Below are 14,424 nucleotides of genomic sequence, written 5' to 3' on the forward strand. Positions count from 1 at the left end.
TTGCTTATCCGGCCATTTATTTTTCACATTACATTGACACTGCCACAAAGTTAGATACACTAGGAGAATCCAAAGATGTCCCTAATCTAACCTCATGGGTCAACTACCAAATGTGAATAGCTGACATTTATTTGTGATTGTCTAGTTCAGTTCCATTCGTCCATATTGTCGAGCCCAACCGAAACTCAAATCCCTGGCCCAAGTTTACCCTAACATTAACTATAATCCTTACTCTAATCGAGGTACTAATTCTGACTCCAACCCGACCAACCTGAACCAACATTTCAAATTCCTGACCCTGAAACTCAAACTCTGTGCCGCGATAATAAAAATAAAAAGTGTATCATCTTTGTGTAAGACTGATTTTACCCAGATTTCACATTGAGTAAATCAAAAGATAATCATTAGGTTAGCGTATACCGTAATTTTCGGACTATAAATCGCGTTTTTTGTCATAGTTTGGGTGGGGGGGCGACTTATACTCAGGAGTGACTTAAATGTGATTTTTTTTTCACAAATTTTCAAAATTCAAAAATCCGCGATGTAGTGAAACCGTGATAAACGAACCGGGATGTAGCAAGGGATTACTGTCATTTGAACTGCAATTGACGTCACCCGTGCCGCGCGGCGGTTGTTTGCATAAAGGACAAAGGATTCGATCACGGGATGACGAAGATGACGAAGGGCCCCACGTACTACCGGCATCATTAGCGGCTTTGTTTGTAAGTGACACGGAGGACGAAGAGTTTGAAGGATTTAATGATTTGGAGTGACACAGAAGGTTTGAAAAACTATTATGGCTTTTCGCACGTCCGGTCCTTCTCGACTGAAGCTCTCTTTCACCTCCGTGGATGGAAGTCGGGGGCCGGCGCTCGGCCGGGTGGCTGTCCGGGGACGGTGGATGGGGCTCGGACATGGCTTTTACGCACGCCCGGTCATACTCTACGGAGCTTTCTTTCACCTCCGTGGATGGAAGTCGGGGGCCGTAATACTTACTTGAATAACTCTGAATGTTACATCAGGCCCGATCTCAGCTCCTCGTTTGTGTATATGTCACGTTATCATACCGTATCGTTTAGCCTGTTCATGTCTGTTTTTGGTGTTGGATTTTGACAAATAAATTTGCCCCAAAAGTGCGACTTATACTCCGGTGCGGCTTATATATGTGTTTTTTTTTTCACTTTATTGTACATTTTATGGCTGGTGCGACTTATACTCTGAGCAATTTATAGTCCAAAAATTACGGTATACTTTTTGCGACACTTCTGTTTGAGACTATGCTTTAGGATTTTCGTAATATAAAATATGCGAGCCTATTGCCTAACTGCTTCCCGAACTAACACCCTACTTTAACACTTGCGCTAATTTAGCACAACATTAGCATAATATTAGCATAGCATTAGCCTAATTTAGCATAAAGCTTAGCCAAACCAATGATCTTAAACCGAACAAAATCCCTAACCCTATGTTAATGCCTAAAATTGAACCCGAAAAATAACCTAACCCTAATATACGTAAATAACGAGCATCATTTACCAAAAATCTATTGCACATCAAGTCTTCCAAGAGCTGAGCCTCTCTTTTTGGCAATGATATCAGAACGCAGATGTAATCAAAAGAAAACACTCAAAGACGCACATCTATCTTGCCCCAGCATGCGCGTCGGTAGAGGAAGCAATTACGATGTGTGTGGCGTCACGATTAAAGGCCTCAGTGTGCTTTGTTGGAGTCCACCGACAAGCCGTCGGGAAGACAAACACCGTAAGTCTATCTTCATAAACGTGATGGTATCCAGATCACGGTGGCTGACAGCATTTCCCTAACACGAAGCGACGGAGGCAATATACTGAGCCCTAATTCAAACCTCCTGCCTACTCACATTTGAAAACTTGTAGCATTTTAGAAAATTAGCCACCTGGACATCAGTAACCTGAGCCTCATCTCTCAGTGACATAACAAGGGTTACAATGGGGCCATTATAAACAGTGTGTGCAGGGTAAACGGCAGCAATTTGTGAGTCGATGACCCAAAACACCGTCTCCGCCGCCGTTGTGTATGTTTTTCAGCCAGGCGACGTGACTCACTGTTTTTTTGTTCTTGCTACATTCTTGTCTGTGATGCTGAAAGGGATCAATCGGTTGTAGGCGTTGGGAGTGCCCTAAGACAATTAGCGCAAATTCACAGCACGGGAGAGTTGTCGGCACCTTGTGTCAACATGTCCTAACGTTTTCTTTGTTCAATGATCTCTGTCCGTCACTTTTTATAAAATAATCAGCAACTTTCGATAAATCCGGAACATATGTGCTTGGAATTTTATGAATTAAAGCTGCTAGCAGCGGCGCAACCTGATCATTAAATTTCCCCCATATTAGATAACCCCAAAAAATCAAATATACCTGATTCTGAACTATTTCCCATGGACTGTTTACATTTAACAATTTGGGGCATCGATGCTAATTTGTCTCCGCCAAATCATGATCAATGACCCCCTCTAACGGAGCACACCCTCTTCTTCATACTTAAGTGTTTCCATATTGACCAAAAGTCGGACAACTCGTGCACCATTAACTACTTTGAAGGCTTAATGTTCCCTGGCACTCGGACACACGCAGAATAAAATGGTTCCATTCTTTGCAAGAAATGGGCGCATAGATTTCACTGTGACTTGTGGTTGATTTATTGACTTATTGCCATACTTCTGGCAGTGTTTAGAGAATCATTTGTGCATGTTCCATATGTCATGAGGATGAAATGACATTGACATGCAAGAAAAACCAAAGAAAAGCTAGACAGGGTGCATGTACATACCTTAAAACTAATAGAAATGTGTTTTGTGTCATTATAAAGAGCAAACAATCTAATTTAGGTACTTTCACCTTGACATTCCAGTTTTATACAAATCAAGACAGACAAAGAAAGAGAGCACGAGAGAGCACGATGTGATGCCTCCACATCCTTTTGTAGAGGAGTGACATTTTGGAACAAAGGGGCCAGTTATTTGAGGCCTTTTTTCTGGGACAGGCCAAATACTGGTCTAGCTGGGCCAAATTCACCGCCCACGTAGGGTGGGGTCAATGTGGGATGACTCATTCAAATGCAGACAGGGACACTGGAGCTCACACACATACCCACGCACACACATACAGTACATAGACCCAGACGCACACATGCTCAGCACAGTACAATGGAAGCGCTTGGGTCCAACAGGTCAAACTCTGATTTTTACTCATAAGAAGTACTGGAAAGAGAAATAGTGCAGTTTGGTGGATGGGTGTGTTGGTGGATCGGTTGGATGGGTGGGTGGATCGGTTGGATGAATGGATGGATGGATAGATGGATGGATGGAACATAGGCTTACAAAACAAAGTGCAAATAATATTCAAGGTATGTGTTTTATATGTGATAAGCACATACAGTATCTTCACATCTTTTGGCCTGAGGGTCCAGATGTATGGTATTCATAATAATGCTTGGTTTTAGCACTTAGCCAGCAGGTACGCACACGAATGATAAGAATGAAGTAGATGTTTGTCTTTTTTCTATGGCCGAGGTGTTACCCAACATTAATCACGTGTCAATGGTACAAACGCAGTATATTCGAACAGGCAAACGCCATTAGGGACCATAAAGCACAACGGAAAATCTGTCAAACCCCATAACAATTTTATTTTACAGCTTGTTTCTTTTGTGTGATAACACTTGACACGATATAACTCCTGCTGAATGCTTGGTCAATACTTCAGCATCTGTTTGAGCACGGTAAATGACACGGGAAGGTATTGAAAGCATGTCTTTTTCCAGGGGGCTTGGACGACACTCGGATGCTTCCCGGCAAACAAACCACAATGAGATTCGGTGGAAATGATTCTCGCCAGTATTTTCATTCAAGACATTTTTGTGTTGATAAGTTGGATTTTAATTGCTCCGAGTTGTGACTGGGCAACGTAACATTTGTTCGTTAATAGACAAACGTCACAAGCTCCCGAGCAGCGAGCCGCAAGTAGCTGGAGGTGATCCAGGCTAGCAGTCAAAGACTGGTAAAAACAACCGATAAAACAGGTGAAACCGATTGGTTTCAGTAGGACTATGATTGTGTGATTGGATAAGAAACTCTGGAAAACCTTGGGTAAAATATATTTGACCATTTTACCATTTTATACAGTTATTTTGTCTGAGGTATTTGTTCTGTCGAGTGCTTACATACGAGGCAAATTTTAATGAGGAACGCCTTTGAACAGTAGTCTCGCGAAAAGGTCCCCTGGGAATTTGGTTGTTTGGTGTTTGGCTTTCACTGGTGGTGTGCTGCTGGCCATCAGTGGCTAGCTGCTCAGGAGCTAGCAGTGATTCTGTAAAATGTAGACAACCGATCCGAAACGGAGTGGATTCCTAACTGATACACTGTAATGGAGAACTGGAAACCTTATAGCACTTAACGATGTGAAAAGGACCTGCGATGGTCCCGCTAACCTGTTAGCGGTGGAGGCCAAAATAGGAGCACTATTTAGCATTGTTCAAAACCACAAAGATGAAAGCGACCACCGAAGTAGCCTTAAGTTATGTTCCAACTTCAGCGAGATCAAACATACGGCACATTAGCTCGGGGATTGCTCGTGTGTGGTTAACGGCAAACAGATGTCGCCGTACTGTATGATTAGCCCGTCGTAGCATAAAGCGCGTACGCACCCAGACAGGAAAAGCGGTTGCGGCAGTGGCAGCAGCTGCGAGCCATCAACTTGGAGGCAACTACTCAAACACACACGCATGTGGCCGGATCTGCCCTTGCAGAGTGTGTTTATATGCGTGTGTGTGTGTGTGTGTGTGTGTGTGTGTGTGTGTGTGTGTGTGTGTGTGTGTGTGTGTGCAAGCAAAAAACATACAAATACGGTCACAATAATCTCTTTTATCGCCACGATCTCATGTTTAGCCGGCCATGTTGAAAAGTAAACACGAGCAAGGCCTTGAAAAGTTTCCTTACTCGCTCCTCTTCTGTTATTTAAAGAGAACTTCAGCTTCCTGCCTTCGAGACTCTCGCTCTCTCTAGATGGGTGTGGCTTTTAGTGTGGTTTTTTTTTCCCTCCCTCCACCAGACAAAGTTGTGCAAAAGTGATGTGGAGCTGACCGAGGAGTCCACACCCTTCAACTTAAAGAGCAGTGGGAGGAGGTGGAGCGATAACAACAACAACAAAAAAGCTTGGAGTCGTCTGGGTGCCGGGAACATTGTGGAAGGGCTTCTGTTGCTCAAGCATGAATGTGTGTTGCCTTTTTTGGGATCACTCCTCGTACCACCGTCTTCATGCCTCTGGTTCATTTGATAAATTATCCCAAGTTTATAAAGGTGAGTGGAGTTTGCATGTACTTTTGGGGGGAAGAGGTGCAAAACCAGAAGTGACATTTCAACTTGGAAAGTGCCATTCTAAACCAAAAAATCTTTTGTAATATGATTTTCTGCCAATGGCTCCATTTGGCACTGCAGCCTGATGGCCTTACAGACCTGGTATTGATTTTCCACTAATATGATGATTTGCGAGTTTTCCCTTTTCTTGTGTGGAGTCTACAGGTTCTCTGGATTTCTCCCCCGTGACCAAAAACATGATTTTTAGGTCCACTAAATACTTTTAACTGTCCACAGTAGCAAATGTGAATGACTAGTCGTTTTGACTGGCAACCAGTCTCAAAGTCAGCTGTGAATCGCCTTCAAATTTAGAACACAAAAAGATGCATTCTGTTTATTTTGAACGTCTTTTTGACTGTAAGCCAAACAAACGTCAAAAAGTTCTGAGTTTCCAGAATTCCTCAAAATTAGTCTGTTTCTATGAATGACACCGATACAGCGGTGTACACTGCTTAGCGCCAAAAGTCAGTTGTAGCTGGATGGATGACAAAATATTATCAATTAAGTCTGCCCCTCGTCTTTGTGTATATCTTGGTGAAAATTGAATTTAAGTCCAGTCCTTTTTGAGTAACTTATTGAGATTGAATTGAGTACAGTTTGTACTACTTGTATGGCTTTGTGTTTAAAAGTCATAGAATAGACTCGAAGCATGAAGTGTCACATGGCCATGCATACACAATTGGCCATTGGGGCTTTTTTGGTTAGGAAAAAAAAAAGAAGATATAGTCCAGACCCCTGACAGAAAAAACAGACCTAACCTGTCTCAATTGATGCAGTGTGTAAAAGTGAGATGAGACACAGCTGAGTTGGTTTTATTTCGCAAACAAATCCATGTGAATGACAAAATAAGGCGCAACAAAATGTACGAAATACAAATGCGGTTGTGATACTTTGTGGTTCTGGGTGTTGAAAGGCAGATTATGGTGCAATTTGGTCATGTTGACATTACATTTGCATATAGCGGTGACATTCAAATCTATTTTATTGCTGTGGTGACTTAGCATTAGCATGGTGTTTCATCATTAGCATCTGCGCTAACATTAGATACAGCGTTTACATTGTATAATTACTTTTAAATCCATCATGAAATGATTATTGCGTTTAAGGCGTAATGCAACACGAGTAGTGCTATTCACTGTGTTCCTTTGCTCCTGGGCTCCTCCTACTGGTAATTATCTTTTAAGGCAGGGGTCTCTAACCCCGGGTCCACGGACCGGTACCGGTTCGTGGGTCACTTGGTACCGGGCCGCCAAATCGCACAGGAAAAAACCAAAAAAACTTTATTTTATTTTATTGACAATCAATTCATTCTGGTCAAGACGCTCGACCCGGTCACATGACATGTTTTCCCAGTCGAGCCCTCAAAAATGAGTATGAATTCATTTTGAAAAATATAAACAATTTGGCATTTCTCTCCCAATTATATCCGTCGCTGTGTCCCTTGACACAAAACGCTCGTCTCGGTCACGTGACATGTCACCCCAGTCGAGCCCGCGAATCAAGCAAAAATGAGCAAGAAAGAGAAGTTTGGAAAGCTTATTCGGAGACGGGAAAAAGCCCAGTGAGGAGACTGAAGAAGAAGAGGCTAACACTTCTAAGAAAAGGAAAGCTGCATTTAAAAGAACATTTCTGGAGTCGTACTTAAAATATGGATTTATCGCCACAGGTGACTCTGACGCGCCAAGCGCACTCGACGTATAATAATAATAATAAACATTTTATTTATAAGGCGACTTTCAGGACACTCAAGGTCGCCGTACATAGGCATAAAAACAATTCAAGAAAGGACACAGTTTGTAAAAGTCAAGAGTGCTTGCAGCAGAGCATCAAGTGCAGTAGATGATCAACTTGGGTATGCCTGTCTAAATAAATGGGTTTTGAGGTGGGATCGAAATGAGGTGATTGAGTCAATGTTTCTGATGTCAGGGGGGAAGGAGTTCCAGAGACGTGGGGCGGAGCGGCTGAAGGCCCTAGCCCCCATGGTGGATAGGCGAGCTGGGGGGACGGTGAGGTTGATGGAGGAGGCAGATCTGAGGGACCGGGTGGGTATATTGGTATGGATGAGGTCATACAGATATGGGAGGGCCAGGTTATGGACTGCTTTGAATGTGTTGAGAAGGATTTTGTAGACTATACGGTATTTGATGGGAAGCCAGTGTAGTTGGTGAGGAACGGGGGTGATGTGACAGATGGAAGGGGTTTTGGTGATGATACGAGCAGCAGCGTTCTAAACCAGTTGTAGTTTATGGAGGAGTTTGTGGGGGAGACCAAACAGAAGGGAAATGCAATAGTCCAAACGCGAAGTGACAAGTGAATGAACCAGGATTGCGGCACTGTTGGGAGTGAGTGAGGGGCGGAGGTGGAAGTAGGCTGACCGGATGGTGTTGTTGATGTGTGACTGGAAAGATAAAGTCCTGTCGAGGATGACACCCAGACTCTTGACCTGGGGGGAAGGGGAACGATGGAGTTGTCGATGGTGAGGGTGAAACTGGGTTGCTTGGAGAGTATGGATTTGGACCCAGTGAGAACTGTCTCAGTTTGTCTCATAAGTGGCGACAGGCTAGCTAACGAGGCAATGAAACCTTCAAAACTGCTTTGGCACATGGAGACCAAGCATCCTGCATTAAAAGACAAACCTTAACACTTCGGGTGTCATTGTTTCCGATTACGCCTAGATGGGGCCGGCTCATTTCTGAGAAACGAGCTCAGTGCTCCCGCTAATTCAGTGTAATGGTGAGTTTCATTTGTATGTCTTTTACACTTGTTTTTATGCCAGTCATATCATTTTATTTCATCGTATTTATATATTTAATATATATGTATTATTTATTTATATAAATGTATTATTTATTTATATAAAGGCCGGTCCGTAAAAATATTTGACGCGTAATCAGTCTGTGGCGTAAAAAAGGTTGGGGACCACTGTTTTAAGGCATTGTAGAAAATGAAAATGGACAGTTGCTGTGCAGTAAAAAGCGTCTTTAGCCAGATTCTCCTAATATGGTTCAGTTTATGACATTATGTAACAACAGAAACGATTCATCGGCTCACTTTAACGACTGGTGTTAAGCGTAATTATCATTTAAGTCACTGTCGTGAACACAAATACGCAACCGTATTATATGTGTACAACATGATGCAGTAGCAATAAGGATTCATTGGGTCACTTTGCTCATTAGCTCCCCCTATTGGGGTGGAGTGTAATTTCATTTAAAGCCATGCTCTGAAAGTAAATTGACAGAAGCTGACCAATGAGAAGCAAGTATCGTCAGGTTGTCACACAGTAAGGATTCGTCAGGTTGTTTTGTCTCTAGCTCATATCACTACCAGGAGCCTATGAGCAAAATAACACAAAGAATGCTTATTGCGATTACATCATGTCAGAAACAGAACGTTCGCAAATCATCCGCCTTTAACTACTGTTTCACTCAATCAAAAACACATGCTGATTCCTAATGTGTCATGTGTGTGCGTCTTTGGAAATAGAAAAGCAATACTGCGTCCTGCTGAGTTAAAAAAATGGGTTGTAGTGAATAAAACGGAGGCGTAGCGAGACGATGGCCAGGCGCTGTCGGCTAGGACAGATACTTTTAATGGGAAGAACACACAAAAGAGGTCACAATGGAATTTGAAAGGCAAGGTTGTTGATATACGGTAACCACGCTCAAAGACATTTGGAGTTTTTATAAATGCCCTTCATTAAGAAGCAGTATCCAGCGACAACTCAAGGATACACATGTTAAATCTGAAGGCAATTTAGGTAATTGAAAAAAAGAGCTCGTCTTTTTTTTTTTTCTTTTTCCTTATTCAGCGAGTGGGTCTTTTTTTATTTATTTTTTTTATTGCATTTTCAGAGCCCAGTAAAGCTCCTATGGCAACATTTATGTTGGGGAAAGTTTGATCACCGTGGTTGGGCTTTGTTTTTTTTTGCCTTTTTTGTCAAAGGTTGCATTAAAGCAGACCGCCCACACTCATCACTTAAGAGGTTTGATTTTTTTTTTCCACTTCACTGGCTTTAATGATCTTGTATGTAAATTCCATGAATAATATACATGGCCATGTCGAAGATTTTCTTCGCAGTAATATGTTGACTGTACCTCTACTACTCTAAACACAGTATTCTGATTTTGTTTCTTTGTGGGCTATGAATTAAGTAGATAAAGATGAATACAAATAGCCCTGTAAGCAAAGGCTAGCTTAAATCAGAACAGCTTGCTTACAAATTTGGGGAAATGGGCAGGTCACAAAAAATGGTTGAGTAATTTGATACTTGAAGGTCATCCACAGAGCCATTTATAGACGAGCAATTGAAAAGCACACGTTGCTTGCATCGAGTATAGCGAGGCAGATGCATTATGTTCTTATTTATAGATGTCCTTTCTGTAAAGGTTTCCAAGCGCACAAAGCTGTAATTTTCCTTTCTAATTCAGACCTTATACAAGACTCTCGGTCCTCAGAGGGCTTTTAAAATGCCACATAGTGCCCTGGTTGCGTGTTAAGAGTTAAATAAAGTTAATGGCCTGCGCGAACCGTTGCAGCTTTAAGTCTGCCAGGAAGTGGCGGTTAGAAATTTTGCGAGCGACGAGTTCCTGCTGAAGTCATTTGGCAGCAGGAGCCAAACCTCAAGCAAATTATTTTTGTCTATTTCACAGGCAAATACGAACCACCACGTGACCTGTAATTACATTCGCATGAAGGCTTTGTCACCGTTGTTGACACCGTGTACAAAAAAAAAAAGGAGGGGGGGCAGTGATTGGACTTTTTTGGGCACACGGGGCCTGAAGCCGTGGAACCTGAATTCAATTATGGTATCATTGTGTTCCTTTTGGAGTCATGGAAGATTTGTTGACAAAAACCAGCCTGGTAACTTTGGAGTTCAAGCATTTATAACAACCGTAGGAAAAACACAACTCATCCCCAAAAATTATATAATAGCAAATATGGACACAGACAAGCATTACAAATGACATCATTGGTGAAGTAAAGACTATGCTGCCATTTTTGTCTTTGCCTGAAGCAAAACTATGTCAAAATGGAATGAAAGCTTTGCATGCTCATCCAAATCTTTGAACATAAGGAGCAAAAAAAAAAACAAAAAAAAAAGGCACAACAGCATCGGTATCAAATACCACTTTTTTTTTCCAAGACAGGTTACAAATAGCCTGAGGTCACCCTAGGATAAGAACTGTGTAAAGCCCAGACCGATCTTGTGGGCTCTTGGCCTGCCGCCAAAAAAGTGTTGAGTCGACCGTTCAAATCACGGGGTAATCACAAGAGAAAAGCCCTGGCTGGAGGAGAGGAGCAGTTGAGCAGCACGGATTGCTTGGAAGTCATGAGGGCGGCTTGTTAAAAGTCCCAACTTGGCACAAGTGTTTAGGGCTGGGCAATGTAGAACGACGGGCGTGACCCAAGAGCATTTTGTTTCTTTTGCTGCTGTTTTAAAGAGCAAGCCAGCACTTGTGACAGTTATTCGAGTCGGGGGGGTGAACATGAGCACCAGGCCTTCTCAGGATGGGGAGGTGTTGGAATGAAAAATAGCTGCTATCGAGTTCCCTTGTGTTCTATGGGCTTGTATTTTTCTTTTTGTTTTCAGTGTTGTTAAAGCGGAACGCTATACAAAAAGTGACTGGTCATCAGTCTATTATAATTTCGGCCCAAGGTCAAAGCCCTCTTGTTTGGTTCATGATTATTCTTGAGGTAAATACCAATAACACATATTGATATTGGGCCGATACTGGCCTTATTTTAGGATATAGGGTACTCGTAGAGGCTGCCGATACCAGTCACAGATACTTAATAATGAAGGTCTTCATATTGGAAAATGAAATGCAGCTCAGCCAGCTTGGAGCCCCTTCCAGGTCTGTGGCGGCTGGTTTAGTTGTTACAAAGCTGTTGCCCAGGGGCAGCCGCAAGCTTGCAGTTAACAAAGCTGAATGCTGCTTGAAATGTGACAACTTGATTCCACCATCGCCGCGTGATTATGTCTGAAAGACAATTAATTGAGCCTCAGGGGGTGCGGGTTTAAAATCAATGCTAGTTTAATTTTGTTAGGCAGTGTTTTACTTCAGGTGCGGCCAATCTGTATGAATGTTGTACAGTGGGACAGCGTCAGAGCACATCACACAGAGACAGAGAGAGCGTGAGAGACATGCAAACGCAGTCATCAGAGGATCATTGAGTTCCCGTGACGGAGCCGAGCCCCGAAAACGACAAACCCGCCTGAGGCTGTTATTGTCAACCACTTGCGGATCCTGATAAACTCGACAGAGGACTGAGACGTTAGTGAGAACAAAGTGTACGCAAAACGCTGCCAACACATTATTTGATATTATAGTGACGTTTTTGCGAGTTTTCCCAACACTGTTTTCATTCATAGAGCTTTACCTCGATCGGTATGAAGGAGTATTAGAGCCCAAATGAAAGTTTAATTTTTAGGGAATCATGTCATGTCTTTTTATTTTTTTTTGTCACTATCATTAAAATTTGCACGGGATGCATGAAACTGCTTTTTTGACAGCAGTGCTACACCAAAGTGTCTTTTGCTATTTTACTCTCTGCAATTAATACAGAAACACAATTCCAGCCAATTATGATGTGGGTCTCCAAAGATCGTAGCAGTTTACAACTGAACCCATTTCATTTCAGTCACTTCTTTGACTTTTGTGCTTTTTTTTCCATTTTGCAAAGCCGCTTCGTAGCGCAATATTGCAAGCCGTATCTTGTTTGCACATTGAGTGTGTATAAAGCCGCACGAGTGTTCATTTGAGGTTATGTTTTCATCGCAAACATGACCCGCTTTTATTTTTTTTGCTCTTGTCGAATGAGGCTCGCTGCTACCTTTACATCGCTTTATCTTCTGCCAGCAGCAGCCGGAGTTTTCATAGAAAACAGCTGCCGAGCGCTTTGGAGAATTGCTCATATGAGGGCTGTAAAGGAGAAATGGGGTAGGGGGGTGGCAATAAATATTAAGCAATGAGCTAAGTATCAAGCCTTCAATAGAACTGTGGGGAAATGGCAGACAACTGGAAGCAGGGTGGAGGGAAAAAGGCCACTTTGATACTCACATCTTTATTTCATCATCATTAGCTGATCCAAAATATGATGAAGATACTTTTTTTTTTTTTTATGTTCCCTTGGTGATCTGTGTTGCTGCTGATGACTTGTGTATGTGATCATTTGGACAGGGGAGTAGATAAAATTGGGGATCTGGTCTCATAATACTTTCGTAGGATTAGTAGGATATTTCGTCTTATTCTTGAATCAGGTGCGTGGCTTTTGAAGTTTTATGGACTGCTATCTATAGGGCTTAGTTTGGAGTATTTAGGGTGTGTGCAGAAGTGAGGATGTGCACTAACTCTTTCATGGTCATAAAGGGTGTGGCTTATGAAGTTCGATAAAAAAATTGCTATAAAAGAATCCAAAAGTCCATTGAGGTTCTTTTTAGGGCATGTCTAGTGGAGGGGGAGTAGTGCCAACTCAAGACGCCTAATTTTGCAGGAGCTTTTAAGAAAAACTTTGTCTCGCATTTGAATAAACTACGGGTATGCAAACCGGATCCACCATTCACATAGAGTATAGTTCATGTTGACAGAGTTTACACAGAGATGTGCTTATTCAAGTGTAGAGGTGTGCTGAGTGTGTGTCCAAGTGTCAACATTTCAAAAGGGGTTTAAGTCTGTGTGTGTGCTGTAATGAACAAGTTAGGAGATGGATCATCTTCCACTCCAGTGCTCATTTTGTCCTCTCTCCTCATGTTTTTTTTTTTTTCAATACTTTTAGGTGTGGACGGATGTTGGCTGGAGGTCGCTGTCTGCCGAGCAGGATTGTGGGAGGAGGCCGGTTTAGTCGGAGGGATTCCTGGCAGAGTGATTTGTTTTTTTGATGTAATGAAAATCACATTGCCAGGGATTTCCAACCGGTTACAACTGAAACGCACACGCCGATCTCAACCGAAACAGAATGCACTCAGCTGCCACTACATTAAGTACACCTCCACCACCTACGACACTGTATCAAATTTATTCCCTTTTTTTTTTAAAACACAGAATATTTAGGTGGGAAATTTTGGTATACAACATATTAAATGTTGGGTACTTAAAATGTTGATTCTTGTGAAATGGACAAGACACAATGTTGGTTCTAACGTTGCAAATTTTAAACTGTAACTGTTAGGGATCATTGAATTCGAATGAACAGCTTTTGGAGTTTTTATAATCATGTATGTGCGCAAGGCTCGCTAATCAACATTATAGCAACATTCCCAAACTGCTGCCTACAATTCAGACAATCCATGACAAAATTGTTGTTGAAGATCTTCCATTTAAAGGCTTTTGGGAATAAGAATAATATGCCACGCTGTGGCACAAACCATCTGGATGCCTCAAGAGTTTGGACGAGGCGCAGGACTTAGCTTGCTCCGTGAACAGTTCAGTAGAAAATCCTGTGTTCACAGTGGCTAAGTTCCGCTTCTCGCGAGCCTTTCCAGCGATTTGAAGCGCCGCTGTTGTAACAGCTGCAAAGAGTCAACGTGGGATCAACTATTATGAAGTTAGACGCTACCCGTTGCCCAGTCGACTGCTATAATAGTACCCAAAAGCATTTGACTTTTTTTTTTTTTTTTAAATTATGTGTTAGTGTGGGGGGGGGGGGGGGGGGTGCAACGCTGTTATAGCGTTGAAAGGCGTAGATTAAAAAGCTAACTGGTGCTAACTGTCAAGATGGTGAAAGAAATCTATGGCTAGTTTTATTAATAAAAAAAAAATCTAAAAGTACCAATTGGTTCTTTATTATGACTGTTAGTGCCAACTGAGTATATTGAAGTGCATACGAGTTTTGTTAAGACTGCTTTAAAAGTATGTGATGGGGTTTGTTTTATCCAGGTCAAACTGGGTGGAAATGTTGAGATGACGTGAGGCTCAAAAAGTTCTGTTAAGGCGGCTTTAAAAGTGTCCTTTGGGCTTTGTTTGGACTTCTTTGGAACATGTTGGCTTAAGAAGCCGCAGTATGGCAGAGCATAGAAAGAGGGATGGCTG

At 42.2% G+C, this 14,424-nt stretch overlaps 1 protein-coding gene across 4 annotated transcripts in view; it reads right to left on the reverse strand.

Moving 5' to 3' along the window:
- Positions 1–14,424, reverse strand: part of ift22 (intraflagellar transport 22 homolog (Chlamydomonas)) — a 37,777-nt gene that overhangs the window by 8,673 nt on the left and 14,680 nt on the right. Inside the window, exon 6 of one of the 4 annotated variants that reach the window (XM_085930236.1) lies at positions 805–11,376. The exons of the other annotated variants lie outside the window; for them this stretch is intronic. The gene's annotated coding sequence lies outside the window, so the exon portion shown is untranslated. Of the gene's footprint in view, positions 1–804; positions 11,377–14,424 lie in introns of those variants that run through there. 4 annotated transcript variants of the gene reach the window in all.

The sequence above is a fragment of the Syngnathus leptorhynchus genome, chromosome 14 (assembly GCF_054491065.1).
Source record: "Syngnathus leptorhynchus isolate UIUO chromosome 14, UIUO_Slep, whole genome shotgun sequence".
Lineage (NCBI taxonomy): Eukaryota > Metazoa > Chordata > Actinopteri > Syngnathiformes > Syngnathidae > Syngnathus > Syngnathus leptorhynchus.